This window comes from Cervus canadensis, chromosome 24 (assembly GCF_019320065.1).
Source record: "Cervus canadensis isolate Bull #8, Minnesota chromosome 24, ASM1932006v1, whole genome shotgun sequence".
Lineage (NCBI taxonomy): Eukaryota > Metazoa > Chordata > Mammalia > Artiodactyla > Cervidae > Cervus > Cervus canadensis.
In genome coordinates, this window is record NC_057409.1 from 46,185,581 (window position 1) to 46,203,812 (window position 18,232).

At 35.6% G+C, this 18,232-nt stretch overlaps 1 non-coding gene across 1 annotated transcript; it reads right to left on the reverse strand.

Annotated features, from left to right (window-relative positions):
* Positions 1-16,058: 16,058 nt before the first annotated feature.
* LOC122426992 lies at positions 16,059-16,165 on the reverse strand. The gene has a single exon (XR_006265333.1). It is a non-coding gene; the product is annotated as a U6 spliceosomal RNA (small nuclear RNA).
* Between the last annotated feature and the right edge of the window lie 2,067 nt (positions 16,166-18,232).

The window sequence follows — 18,232 nt, forward strand, 5'->3', positions numbered from 1 at the left end:
CCAGGCTAGCGGTGGGTGGGGGTGCCAGCCTTAGGCTGTCTCCAAGGGTTGAATCTGATTACCTGATATCCCGACCTGATAACCTGAGCCTGGCAGGCTTGCCACGCTTGCCCCAAAGAAAGAAATTCCAGCCTTGAAAGAAAGAAAAAGAGGAAGGGAGGAAGGAATGAAGAAGGAGAAAGAATGGAGAAGGCATTTGACAAGATCTACACCCAATGTTGATAAAGACTTTCAGTAAGTTAATATTAAAGAGGAATGACCTCAACTTGAGAAAAAATACTGGTGCTAACATTCTACTTAATTGTAAAGGAGGTTATACCTTCCATCTAAGATGAGAGCAAGGCAAGAATGTCTGCTCTTACCACTCTTATTTAACATACTTTTAGAAGTGCTTTATTTATAATAGCTCAAAATTGGTGACAACTGAAATAGGGCCCTGGTTGAACAGCGGTATGTCATTCTGCGGAATACTGTGCAGCAGTTAAAAGGGGGGAAAGCTATTAATGTGATGACGTAGAGGAATTGAAGGCTATTAAGGCTGAAGGAGAAAGAAGTCTTAAAATGTTGCATACTATATGATTCCATTTATGTGACATTTTTGTAATCACAAATTATAGAGATGGAAAACAGGTTTCTGGTTTTCAGAGACTGAAGAGGGGGTTGGAGGTAGAAGGGAAATAGATGTGGCTATAAAAGGCCAACATGAAGAATCCCGCGTTGATAGAAACGCTCTGTATCTGCACTGTCAGTGCCGATACCCTGGTTGTGATAGCATACTGTTGCTTTATGGTACCACTGGGGAAACCTGGGTGAAGTTTATAGGGAATCTCTGTTATCTTTTTAGTAGGACATGTGAATCTATTAAGGTAAAAAGTTTAATTAAAAATCATAAAAAATAATGCTATGGAAAAAATGGGCATTATCATACACTCTGTGGATGAAAGATTGGTTCAACATTTTAAAGGAATGTTGCATATTTTTAAAATTGCATATCTTAAATAAGAATTCTACTTTTAGGATTTTATCTTAAGAAATTCCTTCATCAAATGCTTATTTTAGCATTTAATGCACATAATGGTATAAATTATATATATATATGTGTGTGCATATATATATATATACTTATTCCTGGCATCGCTTTCCTTTTTCATTAGATATGTATCTAATTATGAAATAAGCAGTAAATATCCACATAGGATTTATGTCATTTAATAATCAAATAGCCAGTCAAGACTGTGTCCTTTTAAAAGCCTATGAAAGTGAAAGTGAAGTCGCTCAGTCATGTCAGACTCTTCGCGACCCCATGGACTGTAGCCTACCAGGCTCCTCTGTCCACGGGATTTTCAAGGCAAGAGTACTGGAGTGGGTTGCCATTTCCTTCTCCAGGGGATCTTCCCGACCCAGGGATCAAACCCGGGAACCCTGAGTCGTGGGCAGACTCACCCACTCACCCACGGTGACTCACTCACCGTCTGAGCCACCAGGGAAGCCCCGTGAAAGCCTGCAGAGAAGGAATAAACTCCTGCCGCTCCTTCAGCAGGGGTCTTTCAGGGCTGCAGTGCTCAGTTCAAGCTCGAACGGCTGGCATTGCATTCAGGATGTGTTTACTCACTACTACATTTTCTTCAGTGTGAGTCTTGTATATACTCAAGGAGAGTTTGTGCTATTGAAGGCAGGGCCACATACAGAGTTTCTTTTTTTGTCCCTCCAGTGGTGGGAGATGAAGTCTTCAGCTCAAAACAAGCCTTAAGCAGTTCACTATCTGGCTTAATGTCATCTTTTAAATTAGCATGCAATAGCAACTCACCAAGAACACAGTATTCTTTTCAATTGCCTAATAATGAAAGTAAGAGAGGAGAATCACAAAAAGCCTCCAAATTGATAAAGGTTAATATGGAATTCTTGCACCCCTAAACTGAGAGCCACTTTTCTCCAGAAGTGTAATGACATGGCTTAAACCAGCTAGCATCTCGTTACTAACATGTTTTTTACTTAAAGATAAAACACTTTTGTCAGCAGTCACTTCTAGGCTACATCTTCTATTCATGCTGAGTTTACTTGGCTGCTGTTAAAATGGGAATTTGACTCTGTTGATAAGTTGTCTGACCCTGAAACTGTAAAAGTTCAACTCTTTTGCTGTTGGTTTGACCTCTGATTAAAGCTTTTGGCTCCTGCCTGCTTCTGGTTATGTTAACCATGGGGTGGGTTTTTCTATGCAGTTGTAGGATCAAGACCAAAGTTTTGAAATCTGATCAACATTCATAGTCTTGTTTATGATCTCTTACCACAAATGATCTGTTAGGCTGTCTCTTATTAATCATCGCTTATGAAGGAGGAGGGAGGCACTTTGCCTTATCTTTTGTTCATAGAAAGATTCTCCTTCATTTAACCTTACTGGAGGGGACTATAATAATTATTTCTTCGGCTGATGGGTGGCCATTGTATTGTTTGCTCCCTCATTCAGGTGGATGGGTGGCATTTACAGTGTGAGCACTCCATTTTACTTGTGGTTGAGGAGTTGAGGATTGGGGTGGGGGAGAGGTAAGCTAAGGAGGCAAAAGTTACCTCCAGGATGAGATTCCAAAATAAGCTGAAAGGGTTCCCATCCTAGCAACCCTCAAAAAATACATAGAAACACATCTGTCCCGTATTTTTTCAGCTTGCTTTATAGTGAGTCATTCAAGTTCTTAAAACCATACAATTACACATGCTAACAGCAGGGGAAAAGAGTAGATAATAAACCTGGCCGGGGTAATTTAACCAAACCATGCATATCAGTGGTTTATACCAATAAGGGAGATTTAAGAATTCTTTTCAAGACATACACACAATTCCCTCCATATATATATATATATATATATATATATATATATATATGTATGTATTTATACCTCTCTCTAAATATATTTATATATATAAATATATATATACATATATATAAAAATAGAATTATACAAACATATAAACACAAATACACATTTGTATGTATACACACATATATGGATATGTGGATACACATATATGTATCACATATAACATCTCTGATATGTTCAGAGGAGACAGTATATGGGATATTCTATTGGAGAAATGCAGGGTTAAGTGAATATGGTTATAGTGTTAAAACAATAAACAAAATTCACTTCTGTATGCTAAATTATCATACTCCTGCAATTTGGCAAAAAAATGTCCCTTCCTAGAAAATTATAATGAAAGAAACAATAGTTTAAGCACTAAAAAACCATTGAATGCATACAGATCATTGATTTCTTTAAGGAAATGAGTAGGGCACACAAGCTTCCTATGCACACATAATTTGTGCTGACACTACTGTATTTGTTAAATTCCCACTGTGTGTGTGTGTATATACACAAATACACACATACATATATGTGTGTGTTTATACATATAGGTGTGTATATATACAGACACTTAACGTTGTTCTGAAATCATTTCAAAAAATCTGGAGAGTAAGATCTCATGGAGCGTTATTAATATGCTGTAAACAAATGAAGAACTAGAACTAGTTATAGATACGACATTGCTCAAGAAAAGAAATCTAACAGATCACTGGGTTCCAGGTCATCTCTTCAATATATTCAACTTTATATATAACTTTATAGATGTTAATAGGAGTGCCTTAGAAGTTCAGGGAAAGACTCTAATTACCTAAAGTTATCCATGAAAGTGAACCTTAGACTTTAACGTTTATTCTTACGAAACAGTTCCAAGTATGAATAGTTTTTGCTTAAATCATGATTTACCACAGAATGAGAAAGTAAAATTCTTGATTTTTTCAATGCTTATAATTATTTTAGCCTTTTATAGATGTTTATTTAAAAGGTATATTTTTGAGAATAGCTGATAAAATATTACAAAGACCTTTATTTGCTCCCTGAAATTTGCTTTACCTCTACTTAATAGCTCATCAGATCTTTAGCTTTCCTATCTCAGCTTCTTCTTGTCCAGTGTTATAAAAGGAAGTGCTAAATGTGTTTCTTACCTGGGACTATTTTAGGTATGGTTAACAGCCTCATAGGAGATATCTATATCTCTATATCTATGTCTCATATACATATGTACATACCATACTTATTTTCAGTAATCCTGAGGATAATTTAATTCAGGCCCTGAAGTTGCCATTTGTCTATAATGTACAACCGTTTATTATATACATTTATTATGTATTGTACTGTATATTGTCATGATGTAATTAATAGCTTTTATGCATTTGACTGCATATGATATTGGTCCTAAGAGTATTTCAAGGTACATTTTTTTTTGGAGCTGAATATGAAAGCCATCTGAGTTTCAGTAGCATACTTCAAATTAGAAGTGGTTTTACTCATTTTCCCAATTAAGAGTACTTTGAATGTTATGTGTGTATGTGTTCTGAGAAAAGAATTTATGCATGAATCTGAATTCAGGGCACATTAAAAATATATCTACCCTAGAGCATTTTTACCTTAAATGTATCTCTCTTTGTACATATGGCATCATTTCAAAAACTTCTTTATGTAGTGCATTTAAGTGGTAGTTTTCCTTTGAAACAAAAAATGAGTAAAATTTGTTTTGTTCATGCTTTATATACTTATAATTGAAATTTAGAGATTACTTTTAAAAATGTTTTCTATAAGAATTTTCATGACATAAAAATTTAGGAATGTCAAATGATATATACTTTTTATTATTGTGAATTCCTTGTTATTAATGAATGAAGGAGAGTTACAAACTGAACTCCTTTGAGTAATTTGTTAGTCACCCTCCATTTTACTCACAGCCCAGTAAAAGGTGAATCTGGAGACTTCCCTGTTGAACAGGTAGCTAGGACTTCACACTCACAATGCAGGGGGCCCAGGTTTGATCCCTGGTTGAGGAGCTAGATCCCACATTCCACAACTTATTAAAAAAAATAAAATAAAAAAGATGCTGCAACTAAGACGTGGCACAGCCAAAATAAATAAGTATTAAGGTGTACCTGACTTTTAAGTTTTTTACCTTGTAGTATATGATATCTCAGTGTATTTGGGTTAAGTAACTAACTTAACTGGATTGCTGAGTTAACATCACACTTGCATCAAATGGTTTATAAATGCAAAGCAATAATCAAGTGTGTAACAAATAACCAGAGGATGTCAATGGCATCCAACAATAAGATTTATTCTCATACTCATGGGTCAGCTGGGTGGCTCTTCTTCAGTCTTGGATCCATGAGACAGCTGGGATAGCTTTGCTTCATGTATCTAATTTGGGAACCCAGAAGCTGTTGATACTGGGCAAGTTTTTCTCAGGGTAGAGGCTGAAAGGGAGCTAAAAGAACCCATGCTTCCTAAGGGCTGGAGCGTTGTCACTTCTACCCATATTCCCAGGTCATATAGCTAGTATCAATGGAGTGGCGAAAATGATTTGCCTAGTAGTAGGTAGAAGCAAATGTTTGCTGAACTATAATCTGCTACAGATTGTAGTGGGCTTCCCAGGTGGCACTAGTGGTAAAGAATCCGCTTGCCAATTCAGGAAACTCAAAAGACATGGGTTCAATCCCTGCATTGGCAAGATCCCCTGAAGTAGGAAATGACAACCCACTGCAGTAATCTTGCCTTGAAAACTCCATGGACAGAGGAGCCTGGCAGGCTACAGTCTGCAGAGGAGCCTGAAAGTCGTGTCTGAAAGAGTCAGACGCTACTGAGCACAATAGCACAATCTACTGCAGTTTGTAAGTAATTTTGTGTTTCTTCATCATAATTTGAGAATTTTAAACTTTTTTCTATTCACCGAATTTTCATTAAGACTAGAACCCATGGCTCTTCCTAAATGGTTTGTCTTCAAAGTAATGATCTTGGGTTTCAGTTTCATGAGAGTCCTTCCTTCATGGAATTTTTGGCCCGAATACCGTGTGTCTTATGGTATTTGTCACCTGCTCATGGTCTTGCTCTTAATATGCATGTGGTTTCTTTACGACGAGTGCCACCTGGGAAGCCCAGAGATTCTGCCTACCACATCATAATCTACCAAACAAAGGCCACAGATCTAGCACTTGGAAGAATCATATTTATCTTGAGAAATTCCAGTTCCTTTAACCAGTATCCAGCACTGAGACGTTGAAAACAGTAGGTGATTAGTGGCTCCAAAGCTGATATAATCTTCTTAAGGACTAACTCACAGAATCTTAATCTGAACCTAAGAAATATTATCAATGGTGGAATGGGCATAGGAGTGGGTAGATTCTTCTTCAAAAAATAGGAAAAAGAGAATAAAACAGCTAACAGTAACACCTAGGTTTTAAAATCATGCCTAGCTTGTGTTTGACAATCCTTCTGATAGCCCAAATACTATAAATTTAGTTGACGATAACAGAACAGATGGAAAAAACATATGGCTTGTAGGTAGTGTGTGGTGGTTGATATTTGCGGTACATTAGGGGAATTTATTTTATTTTGTCTCTTTCCTTGTGTAACTTTATGATACTTTATCAAGTATATTTTATAAAGCCTTTTTGACTTATCTATGTTATAGCTATTAAACTCTCTTTGAGACTTGAACATTACATTTAAAAAAAGATTAGTTTCATAATTATTTCACAGCAAACATTTAGATACACTGGCAGGAAGACTGTTTCATTCAGGAAAGGATATATGTAGCCACTTGGTATCATGTAGAATCCTTTGATAGAAATTATACAGGTAAAAAAGATGAAAGTTTGAGGAGATTAATTTGTTGAAGGACTATTGATGAAGGTCAGATTAACCAACATTCAGGTTAGACATTATCCAAAATGCCATTAAAACCCCATAGATCTTCATTTAATGCTGATTTCTATAGCCTCACGTTTTCTAAAGAAAACTTACTCAACAAAGCAGGGGGTACTGACAATGCTGCTTTTTGATGTTGTAAATAGTAAGAAAATTTTAATGTATAGAAAATGGCATAAACACACTTGTTGAAATATGACTTTCAATTTGATTTTTTTGGGCTAGACAGCAGCCCTGGAAGTCCTGTATCTCTGAGATTTATCTGAATTGAAATGCAACTTCCTGATATTTGCCTATTAGTAATATTGTTATTTTAAAATAATCTAAGAATTTATATTTTTTAAAGGCTTTTCAAAGGACAATATGAGAAGAGAAAACTTCTCTTTAGAGGCAGTAGGGATAAAGGTAGACTTGGGCAATTTAATATAAATGAGTGTGTGTGAGAATTCCTGTTGATTTTGACTGTTTAACACTAATGAGGCCATATTAAAAATAAAAATTGAACTCTTGGCAATAGTTCTCTAGGATTCATTCAGTTTCTTGACATGACTCTTTCCTTTGCCTTATCTCTTACATCAATATATTGACAGTGTATTCCTGGTTATCTTAGTAAATGAAGCACTTTCTTTTAATCTCATCTATATTCCTTTTCCTTAAGTAGATGAATTTATGGATTCTCCTTGTTTCCCTGCTCTTGACCACTCTGATACACAGGCACACAAACTGGAGTAGAATGAAAAGAGATGTTTTAGATTATCTCATTCTCTAATAAAATATCCATTTATTGTGTACACATATCGCCCCCTGAAACAAACGTGAAATAATGTATTTAGGCACATTTTAAACTTTCATGTATATAAAAATACATTCACGTTTAACTAGTCAGTAGTACATTTTGAAATATTATTAAAAGAACCAAATACATTTTTATCTTCTTTAAATTCTATAATTTTGCAATAGCATATTTAAGCATATTCACAAGTAAGTAGAAAGACTCTTTGGAAAAGACCCTAATGATGGGAAAGACTGAGGGCAGGAGGAGAAGGGGATGACAGAGGATGAAATGGTTGGATAGCATCACTTACTCAATGAATATAAGTTGAGCGAACTCCTGAAGATAGTGAAGGACAGGGAAGCCTGGTGTGCTGTAGTCCATGGGATTGCAAAGAGTCGGAAAGGACTTAGCAATTAAACAACAACAATTGCAAGAAAAGGTTTCTTTTTTAATCAAATAAAAATGGCACAAAACTTAAGTAGAGTAACTTGAGAATCATAAAGTACATTTTGGCTCAAAAGTCAACATTTTGTCTCTATTTTGTGAATATTAACATCCTCCCAAGTGCCACTGTAGTCATTTTCTTTTAAGAAATTTTATGTTTTAATATGCCTTAATGAATTTCACTGTGGCTTCAAATCAAGGTAAATGAATAATGTGTTGTTTTGAAAAGAAGTTGCATAATCTTGCTATTCCAGTGTTTACTTCTTGTTTTCCAAGATATTCTTTTTTTTTCAAGATATTCTTTACCTTTAGTTTGATCTGGTTTCCTTTTTGTTTTCCATTTCTTCCTATTCAGCAAAGAGAAATGGGTTAAATAATTTTCTAGCCACTCCCAGGCTTATGAAAATGTGTCTTAAATCCAGTGTCTTTTTCACCTTAATCTACTCATAAAATAGGCTCATTATAAGAAACAGTCCAAATGGATCAAATAGATGAGTACTAGTTACCTTGTTGATGGATATATACAGTGATCCCCACCCAGCCTTGCTGAGAGGCGTGCCTAAATTTACTTATTCATGAAGTTTTCATCATCTTAAGCTTTTTATTTTTTTTCCTTCTGGGAAACATAATGCTACCAAGTATCCTTATTTGCTGAGCTCAGCCACTTCCTTCCTGGTCTGATCCATTGTTGCCAAAACCAAATCCCTTTCCTACAAGGAGCTGAAATTTCTGTCAGTGCAATGACAGCATACTGTGCCATTCTACTTGTCCTAAAATATAAACTACAAAGGATGGATGGTCAAAGTTCTGTACTTTGTGCTAAGATCATTTGAAATGGATCCTTTTTCTCTGTTCTTATGTCACAGCGATGGTAAAATTAGATTCATTCCTTTAAAATTCTTTCTGATATTTGGAGATTGTTTTTTATTTTTTTAATTTATGTTTTTTGATACATAAGTCATTTGTATGATTCCGAAGTCAAGATTCTGTAACAAAGTATATTCTTAAAAGTCACAGGTTTTATAAAAATCCCTGCCATACCTTACACTCCCAAGGTTACAGTTTTTATTAGTTTTTTGTTACACTGCCAGTTTCTTCTTTTCCTTTGCAGATGTAATGAAATATGTGTGTATTCATATCTTTTTACCTATTTCTACTGATGTTTATGTGTGTATATGCATGTGTGCTCAGCCACTTCAGTCACATCCAACTCTTTGTGACTCTATGGACCGTAGCCCACTAAGCTCCTCTGTCCATGGGATTTTCCAGGCAAGAATACTGGAGTGGGTTTCCATGTCCTTCTCTAGGGGATCTTCCCCACCCATGGGTAGAAACTGCATTTCCTGCATTACAGTCAGATTCTTTACCCACTGAGCCACCTGGGAAGCCTGCGTATGTGTATACATGTGTATATTATATATACACACGTACATAGATTTTATGCATATGCTTATATATGTGTGTGTATATGCATATATATACCCATTATTTCTGTATCTTGACCTTTTTCACTTTGCAGTGTAGCCTAAAATTCACCAATATTTATGTATCGCCCTTTAATTATCCTTTTATGAAGCTGTATAATACTCCATTGCATGATACACTATAGTTTCTTAAACTGGATTCCATCAATGGATAATAAGGTAGTTTCCAATATTTTGCTATCATAGATAATACTAAAATAAATACTGTAAGTACTATAGCTCTGTTTATTTTTAAAGTCCACAAATTCTAGAGTTCTTTCCTCTGAGTAAATACATTGATTTTTTTAAAATTTATTTTTAATTGGAGGATTATTGTTTTACAATATTATGTAGGTTTCTGCCATATATCAACATGAATCAGCCATAGGTATATATATATATGTCCCCTCCCTCTTGAGGCTTCTCCCATTTCCCATCCCATCCCACCCCTTTAGGTTGTCACGGAGCACCAGATTTGATTTCCCTGCACCATACAGCAAATTTCCACTGGCTATCTATTTTACATCTGGTAAGGCAAATGTTTCAATGCCAGTCACTCAGTTAGTCCCCCCTTCTCCTTCCCCTCCATGCCCACAGGCCTCTTCTTAAGTCTGTTCTCTATGTCTGAGTCTCCATTGCTGCCCTGCTGATAGGCTCATCATTACCATTCCATATATATGCATTCATTTAGAGCATTTGTCTTTCTCTTTCTGGTTTATGTTCTAGGTTCATCCAGTCATTAGTACTGACTGAAATGCATCCTTTTTTATGGCTGAGTAATATTTCATTGTGTACATGTACCACAACTTCCTTATCCATTCATCTATGGATAGACATCTAGGTTGCTTCCATGTCCTAACTATTTTATATAGTGCTGCAATGAACATTGGGGTACATATGTCTTTTTCAATTATTATTTTCTCAGGATATATGTCCAGTAGCAGGATTGCTGGGTGATATGGTAGTTTTATACCTAGTATTTTTTAAGGAATCTCCGTTCTGTTCTCCATAGTGGCTGTATCAATTTGAATTCCCACCAACAGTGCAAGAGGGGCCCCTTTGCTGCACATCCTCTCCAGCATTTATTGTTTGTAGATGTTTGATAGTGGCCATTCTGACTGGTGTGAGGTCATACCTCATCAGTTTCAATTTGCATTTCTCTGATAATGAGTGATGTTGAGCATCTTTTCATGTGTTTATTAGCTATCTATATGTCTTCTTTGGAGGAATGTCTGTTTAGGTCTTCTGCCCACTTTTTTTTTAGGTTGCTTGTTTTTCAGGTATTGAGCCAGATAAGCTGCTTACATATTTTGAAGATTAATCCTTTGTCAGTTGTTTCAGCTGCTATTATTTTCTCCCTTTCTGATGGTTGTCTTTTCACCTTCTTTATAGTTTCCTTTGCTGTGCAAAAGCTTTTAAGTTTAATTAAGTTCCATTTGTTTATTTTTGTTTTTATTTCCTTACTCTTGGAGGTGGGTTATAGAGAATCTTGCTGTGGTTTATGTCAAAATGTGTTTTATCTATGTTTTTCCTTAAGAGTTTTATAGTTTCTGGTCTTACATTTAGGTCTTTAATTCATTTTGAGTTTATTTTTGTGTATGGTATTAGGAAATGTTCTAATTTCATTTTTTCACATGCAGCTGTCTGCTTTTCCCAGCACCATTTATTGAAGTGACTGTCTTTTCTCTGTTGTGTATTCTTTCCTCCTTTGTCAAAGATAAGGTGCCCATAGGTGTGTGGGTTTATCTATGGGCTTTCTATCTATTTTCATTGGTCTATGTTTCTGTTTTTGTGCCAGTACCATACTGTCTTGATGACTGTAGCTTTGTAGTATAGTCTGAAGTCAAGCAAGTTGATTCCTCCATCTCCATTCTTCTTTCTCAAGATTGCTTTGGCTATTCGGGATTTTTTGTGTTTCCATACAAATTATGAAATTTTTTTCTAGTTCTTTGAAAAATACCATTGGTAGTTTAATAGGAATTGCATTGATTCTGTTGCTTTGGATACAAAGGTTGTTTTTACAATACTGATTCTTCCAATCCAGGATCATGGTATATCTCTCCATCTGTTTGTGTCATCTTTGATTTCTTTTCCAATATTTTGCTATTATAGATAATATTGCAATAAATACTATAAATCCTTTAGCATCGCTTATTTTTAAATTCCACAAATTCTAGGAAACTTCCTTCTGTGTAAATCCTTGGTCTTTTTTTTTTAAGAGGTAAGAGTACTTACTGATTCTTTTCATAAATATTTTGGATTATTATATTTGCATTTAATTTTTAGGTATCTTGCATTTTTTGTCTTTCCTACATACCACAAGTGCCTTGAGTTTGTAAATAATGTCTGGTTATGTTATTTGTTTTATTTACATTGTGTGTATTAGGTGTGGGATGGTGTGACTTGTGCATTCTGATCTTTCTTATCCATAAGCTTTCTTCTACTATTCATGTCTATATATCAATATATGTTGGTGTACAGGTTCCTTTGCTTGTTAATTTAGAGAATATGAAATGCCTACTATATGTGAGTCTGTGTATGATTTAAAACTAAAAAAAGCCCTCCATGGAGCTTATGCTTTGCCTGTGACATTGAAGTACATTGCCTTGTGACTTGAAGTAAGGCAACTTAACTTTTTGAATCTCAGTGTTTTTATCTGAAAAATGGGAACTATAATCCTATTTTGATTGGTTAATGGTATTCCTTAGAGAACCCATTGCAAGAATGAATGTGAAATAACTTGCTAAAATATTGAGCTATAAAATATATAGAATAGTTATTGTTATTTTAGTACTATAAGTTCTCAGATGTTTTGCAATTATCTTCCCCAACAGACTTAGCTGTTTGAGAAACATCAGTATAGTTATTGTTTGTTTTATATTTTCCCAAAGCAGCTGGTATAGAGGGAATAGACACTGAATTTATGGAACATTTTATTTTACTGAATCACTGTATTTTATACCAGGGGCCTCAAACTCTAATTCCTATAGGGGCTACATGAAGGGCATAAAGTGGATCATGGTAGGAAGTGCTGAGAAATATGGCCAAGCTGGAGAGTGAATTCTAGACCTAAAGACGTTCAAATTCGAGTTTAAAAACAATACTGTGTGAAGTACACAGTTGAAAGCCACATTTAGCAGTCTTGATGCCTGTTTGTGAGCTGTGGTTTATGTAAGTGTTACCTTAGGGAGAAAAAGCACATTTCTTTCCTCATTCATGTCCTGGATGACCGTAAAGGTGTGGGATATTGACAAACACAGCCAAATCATTATAATAATCATCAGGAAGCCTGAAAATAATAGTAAAAATATTTGTGATGTATGCATGTGAGATTTTAGTAAAAGATAGAGTAGGCTACAGCCTTACAGTCTTACGCTATGGCAGACATGCTTTCTGTTACTTTCTGTTGCTACATTATATATTCCCTGTGCCTGAGGACTCATGGGCCAGATATTACTGTGCTTCTTCTCATGACACATTTTGCTTTTAACTTGTAGCTACTATGTATCACACCATTGATTATATTTCTTTTTTTGCATGTTTCCTGGAATGTTCAGAGCCAAATTTGTCACTGAGTCCTAGAAAAGCATACCAGATCTCCTGTCAAATATTGGATTCTAATTTTGTTTTTAGCTTTATCAACTCCTTCTTTGCCCTTTCTCCTGATTTATTCTTCCTCATCCTATTTTGCTAAAGTGAAAATGTTAGTCACTCAGTCATGTCTGACTCCGTACCTCCTCATCAGGCTTCTCTGTTCATGCAGTTCTCCAGGCAGGAATATCGCAGTGGGTTGCCATGCTTTTCCCCTGGGGATCTTCTGGACCCAGGGATTGAACCCAAATCTCCCACATTGCAGGCAGATTTCTTACCATCTGAGCTACCATTTTGCTAAGGTGAGATGTAAATGACAGAAGTCCCATAGTATGTACATTTGGAGATAAAAGACTAATAGCTCCCATGTTGTTATTTACAAAGAAATCATTCATACAGCTGGTGGAACATTACTTTTTATAAACAGACTCTTAACAATGAAAAATGTGTTTTGTGTACTTTACTATCTGTTTAGTCTTTCTCAATTTTCTCTACATTTTTGAAAGAAAAAAAAAAGTTCTTGTACAGGATTGGGATGGTCCTTACTGCTATTCCTCAACTATTTCTGGCTCTTTGCTTTCAGAGACATGTTAGGATTGTATGTTTTGGTTTCTTTTTGGTAGCATCATGTTTAGCTCTAGTCAGGAAGTTGTGAACAGAAGCCACTGGAGCATGTCATCTCTGGTCCAGAGCATTAAGTTGAATTCATGAGACCTTTGAGCACATCCTATCTCTTAAGCATGTTGACTGGCAATGTTTGAGGTGATGGCTGATCTATCTGCCAGGGTCCCTTGAGTGGTGAACACTATTAAGTTGGATTTAGTCACTGAGGGTTTGGAGTAATTTAGGACCAAAACATGACTTAGAAACTATCTTGAAAGAGTCAAAGACAATCCATAGCAAAATGAAGAGGACCATGGATTGCTTATCAATTATGCTTACTCTTTGCTGGGTAATGAAGATATAAGCAAGGATCCAAGAGTAGGTCACATAAGAACAGATTTCCGAATTTGCCATGGAATTCAAAGAATCAAATCATTCAGGATAAGAAATATTATCTTTCAGAAAGAAAAATCTCTATTCTCACCTGAACATTTTCACTGCCCAGCTTTGCTTATATTAAAATCAAAAACAAAAACTGCTCCCTGTGACAACCTAAGTATCTGGACAATACGTTTACACACTTTTCATCAGTCCTGTGTTTGTGATGCTTCCTACAACTAGAGGTGAATGAGGGTCTAGAAAGAAATAATGAATGGATTTAGCCCTCATTTGCCTTGACTCTACAGGCAATTTTTACATTTTCAGAGACTCAAGGGTGTTATTTGGAGAAATTACTCAGGAATAAAGACATCCCGCCAGGCAAAAGAGGATTTTATGTTTTTGAGATATCTCATTCTTCAATTTTCAGTTTGCAAGTGGAATTGGGGGTGGCAAAGGGAGTTAAAATGTATAGGGGATACTGTTACTAAGACCAGCAAGCAACCCCTCCCTCTCCCCAAGCTCAGCAGTGAGTGAGCTCTTAAAGGAGCCAGATAGCCCATGTGTCTTTGTTGTTGCTAGGAAAATATTTTGGAGAAAAGCATCAAAGAGGGGGTGTATCTTTCTCCAAAAGAATGGCTTTCATCAGGTACCTCTGTATTTCCTGGGGCACAGCCCTGGAGTGCTGTTTTCAAAAATGTAATACTGCAAACAGGATTCTCTTTGGATTTTAGGGGAAAAAGTGCTTGTATGTATTACAAATGATGATATGACCAAATAAACTGAGACCAGGGCTAGAGAATGTGTGGATGGAGACACACGAGAGCTAGGACTCCAGAACCAAAACAGGCTCATACCTCGCTAACAATCTTTAGACACCCGGACTTTTTTTTTCCCATCTCATTGAGAAATAATTGACATATTATTGACACATCATAAAGAGTATGACAGGCTGTCACGCTGTCTGTTTAACCTATACGCTGAGCACATATCATGAGAAAGCTGGGCTGGATGAGTTACAAGCTGGAATCAAGATAGGAAGAAGAAACATCAACAAACTCAGATATGCAGATGATACCACTCTAATGGCAGACAGTGAAGAACTAGACACTCTTGATGAGGGTGGAGGAAAGTAAAAGAACTGGGTTGAGACTAAATATTGAAAAAACTAAGAGCATAACATCTGGCCCCATTACCGCATGGCAAATAGAAGAGGAAATGGTAGAAATAGTGACAGATTTCCTCTTCTTGGGCTCCAAAATCACTGCGGATAGTGACTGCAGCCATGAAAACAGAAGACGATTGCTTCATGGCAGGAAAGCGATGACAACCTAGACAGTGTGGGAGCGGGGATCGGGATGGGGAACACTTGTAAACCCATGGCTGATTCATGTCAATGGATGGCAAAAACCACTACAATATTGTAAAGTAATTAGCCTCCAACTAATAAAAATAAATGGAAAAAAAAGAAAGAAAAGCAGACACATTACTCTGCCCACAAAAGTCTGTATAGTCAAGGGTATGGTCTTCCCAGTGGTCACATATGGTTGTGAGAGCTGGACCATAAAGAAGGCAGGATGCCAAATAATTGATGCCTTCAAATTGTGGTGCTGGAGTAGACTCCCGAAAGTCCCTTGGACAGCAAGGAGATCAAACCAGGCAATCTGAAGGGAGATCAACCCTGAATATTCACCGGAGTGACTGATGTTGAAGCTGAAGCTCCAGAATTTTGGTCATTTGATGTGCACAGATGACTCACTGGCAATGAACATGAGTTTGGGCAAACTCCAGAAGATGGTGAGGGACAGGGAGGCCTGTGTGCTGCAGTCCATGGGGTCGCAAAGAGTCGGATATGACTGCACAACGGAACAACAACAATTGACATATATCACTGTGTAAGTTTAAGGTACAGAGCATGATGGCTTGATTTACATATACTGTGAAATGATTGCCACAATAAATTTAGTTAACATCCATCATTTCATATAGATACACTAAAAGAAAGAAAACTTCCCCTTATCATGAGAGAACTCTTAGGATCTCCTCTATTAACAACCTAAAAATATGAAAGATCATATGCATTTCTGTGTCATATTTGTGCAGGGGCCATGCTAATCTTCTCTGCATTGTTCCAGTTTTCACATATATATTACCAAAGGAAGCACCACCCTGACATCTTGACAGGGTCTTTATTGTGGACTAAAAGAGAAGAAAGGTAGGAGGTCTAATGGAATAGATATATTATTTTTACTCCTTAGACACTACATCTTCCTATATACTAAGAAGTCTTCATTCCTAACGTTGAAATTGGTATCTGTATTTCTACTTGCAGTTTTAAAACGTTTAACATTTCAAGCAAAATCCAGAACTTTATCATTGTTTGCAAAAGAAATTAATTCATGTTTTCCACTTTTTGACACTAAATGATGTTCACACATGATCTCTCCCTCAGTATCCAGGGGCAGCCTTTTGACACATCAATGGCTTCTTGGTACTAGGAGAAGCTCAATATCCCACCACGATTTACAGAGGCCTGAGTATCTGTCCTTGTCTTCATCCCAGCTTCATCTGGTGCTTTGGGCTCTCTTGTTCACAATTCTTTGGCCACTCTAATCTACTTGCACTCCTGGGAGCGTTCCTCACCAGCAATTTCTCACCTTCAGTTCATTCAGTTCAGTTCAGTTACTCAGTCATTTCTCACCTTAGGTCATTTGTACAGGCTTTGCTTTATTCTTGGAGTGCTTTCATCCACTTTTCATGCTTAATTCAGATTCATTTTTTAGGTAATACTCCTATTTTTTTTTATCATAGTATCAGTACTTGAATTACTATATGTCTACTGTTTATTACTCCCACTAGACTGAATGCTTCATGAGGGCAGAGGTTTAATCATTGCTAGCTGCCCTATCCTTAATGCTTCATACAATTCCTTGGCTCAATATAAATATCTTTTGAACAAATCACTACATGAATAGATGTATAACTGTGCCATTTCAGTACTAAAATATTCAAAAATTGTCTGTTCTTAGACTATAATATAGTTGCCTTTTTCTAAACTTCTTTTTCCATTTTTGGCCAGATAAACACTTAGAAATAAAGTAATGTTTTCTTCACTTTTTTATTCTGCAGAAAAGTGATAAAGTAATTTTATATTCAGATTGACAGCAAAAATTAATAGGAATTTTAATAAAAGTGTATTGTTAACAACCCATAACTTTTAAAATATAAAGCATGCTGGGCTCCATGGTATTTCATTATGATCCATAGGAGTTTAACAGTATTAAACTACCTACAGGCATACTCCCTATTATTCTGTGAATGTAATAGAAGCATACTGAGAATTACAAGCTAAAGTTAAAGGTTCTACAGAGCTCAGACAAAACCTATTCTCTAGTTCAGGAAAATTAGAATTAAATTTTGATCCTGATATATGCATCAGATGTGAGCTAAATTATATTAGCTATTTAAAAAAATAATGGGGTTATATATAATGGGATAAATAACATTTGAATTATTTAAATGAATGTTGAGGTTATAACGATCCATTTGATAACCATAGAGAATAGTGAGAACTTTACCTAGAAATTCAACTGCTAACAGATTTAAAGCTCGTTCTTATAAATTTGCAGGTTCTAATGGCATAGATTTTAAGTCTGTATTTCACTAGATATCACACCATCCAGTTTTAACATTCCTTATATTTCTTTTAATAGACTTTTAAAATACGTGTGAATACATGTTATAGACATCATCTAAATATAACCTTTAACTGTCAATCCTAAGCAAATTGTTGCATAAGATGACATCTTTCTAAAACTCAGTTTACCTTGTTGCAAACCTATTTGCATATCAAAACACCATGGTATATGGGCTTTAAAAAGTCAGTAACATTTATTTTTATAAAAATGTAAGCATTATTTATCATTTTAATCATTAATAAATACAACTGGAGGGATTTCAAATGATAGCATAAATGAGTGATATAGTAACTAAATGTAAATATATTAATTCAGACTATATGTATGTGTACATATATGTGATAATTCTTAATATCTTTGGATATATATCTCCTTTTAAAAGTTATGATTTTGCCATATATGCAATTTTATTTTTTCCCTAATTTTTAAAACATTTTTACTGAATGAAAAATTCTTTAAATTACATAATGGTTTACTGTTTTCAAAAATTTTACACACAATTTCATGTATTCTTAAAATAACCCTTCTTTTAAA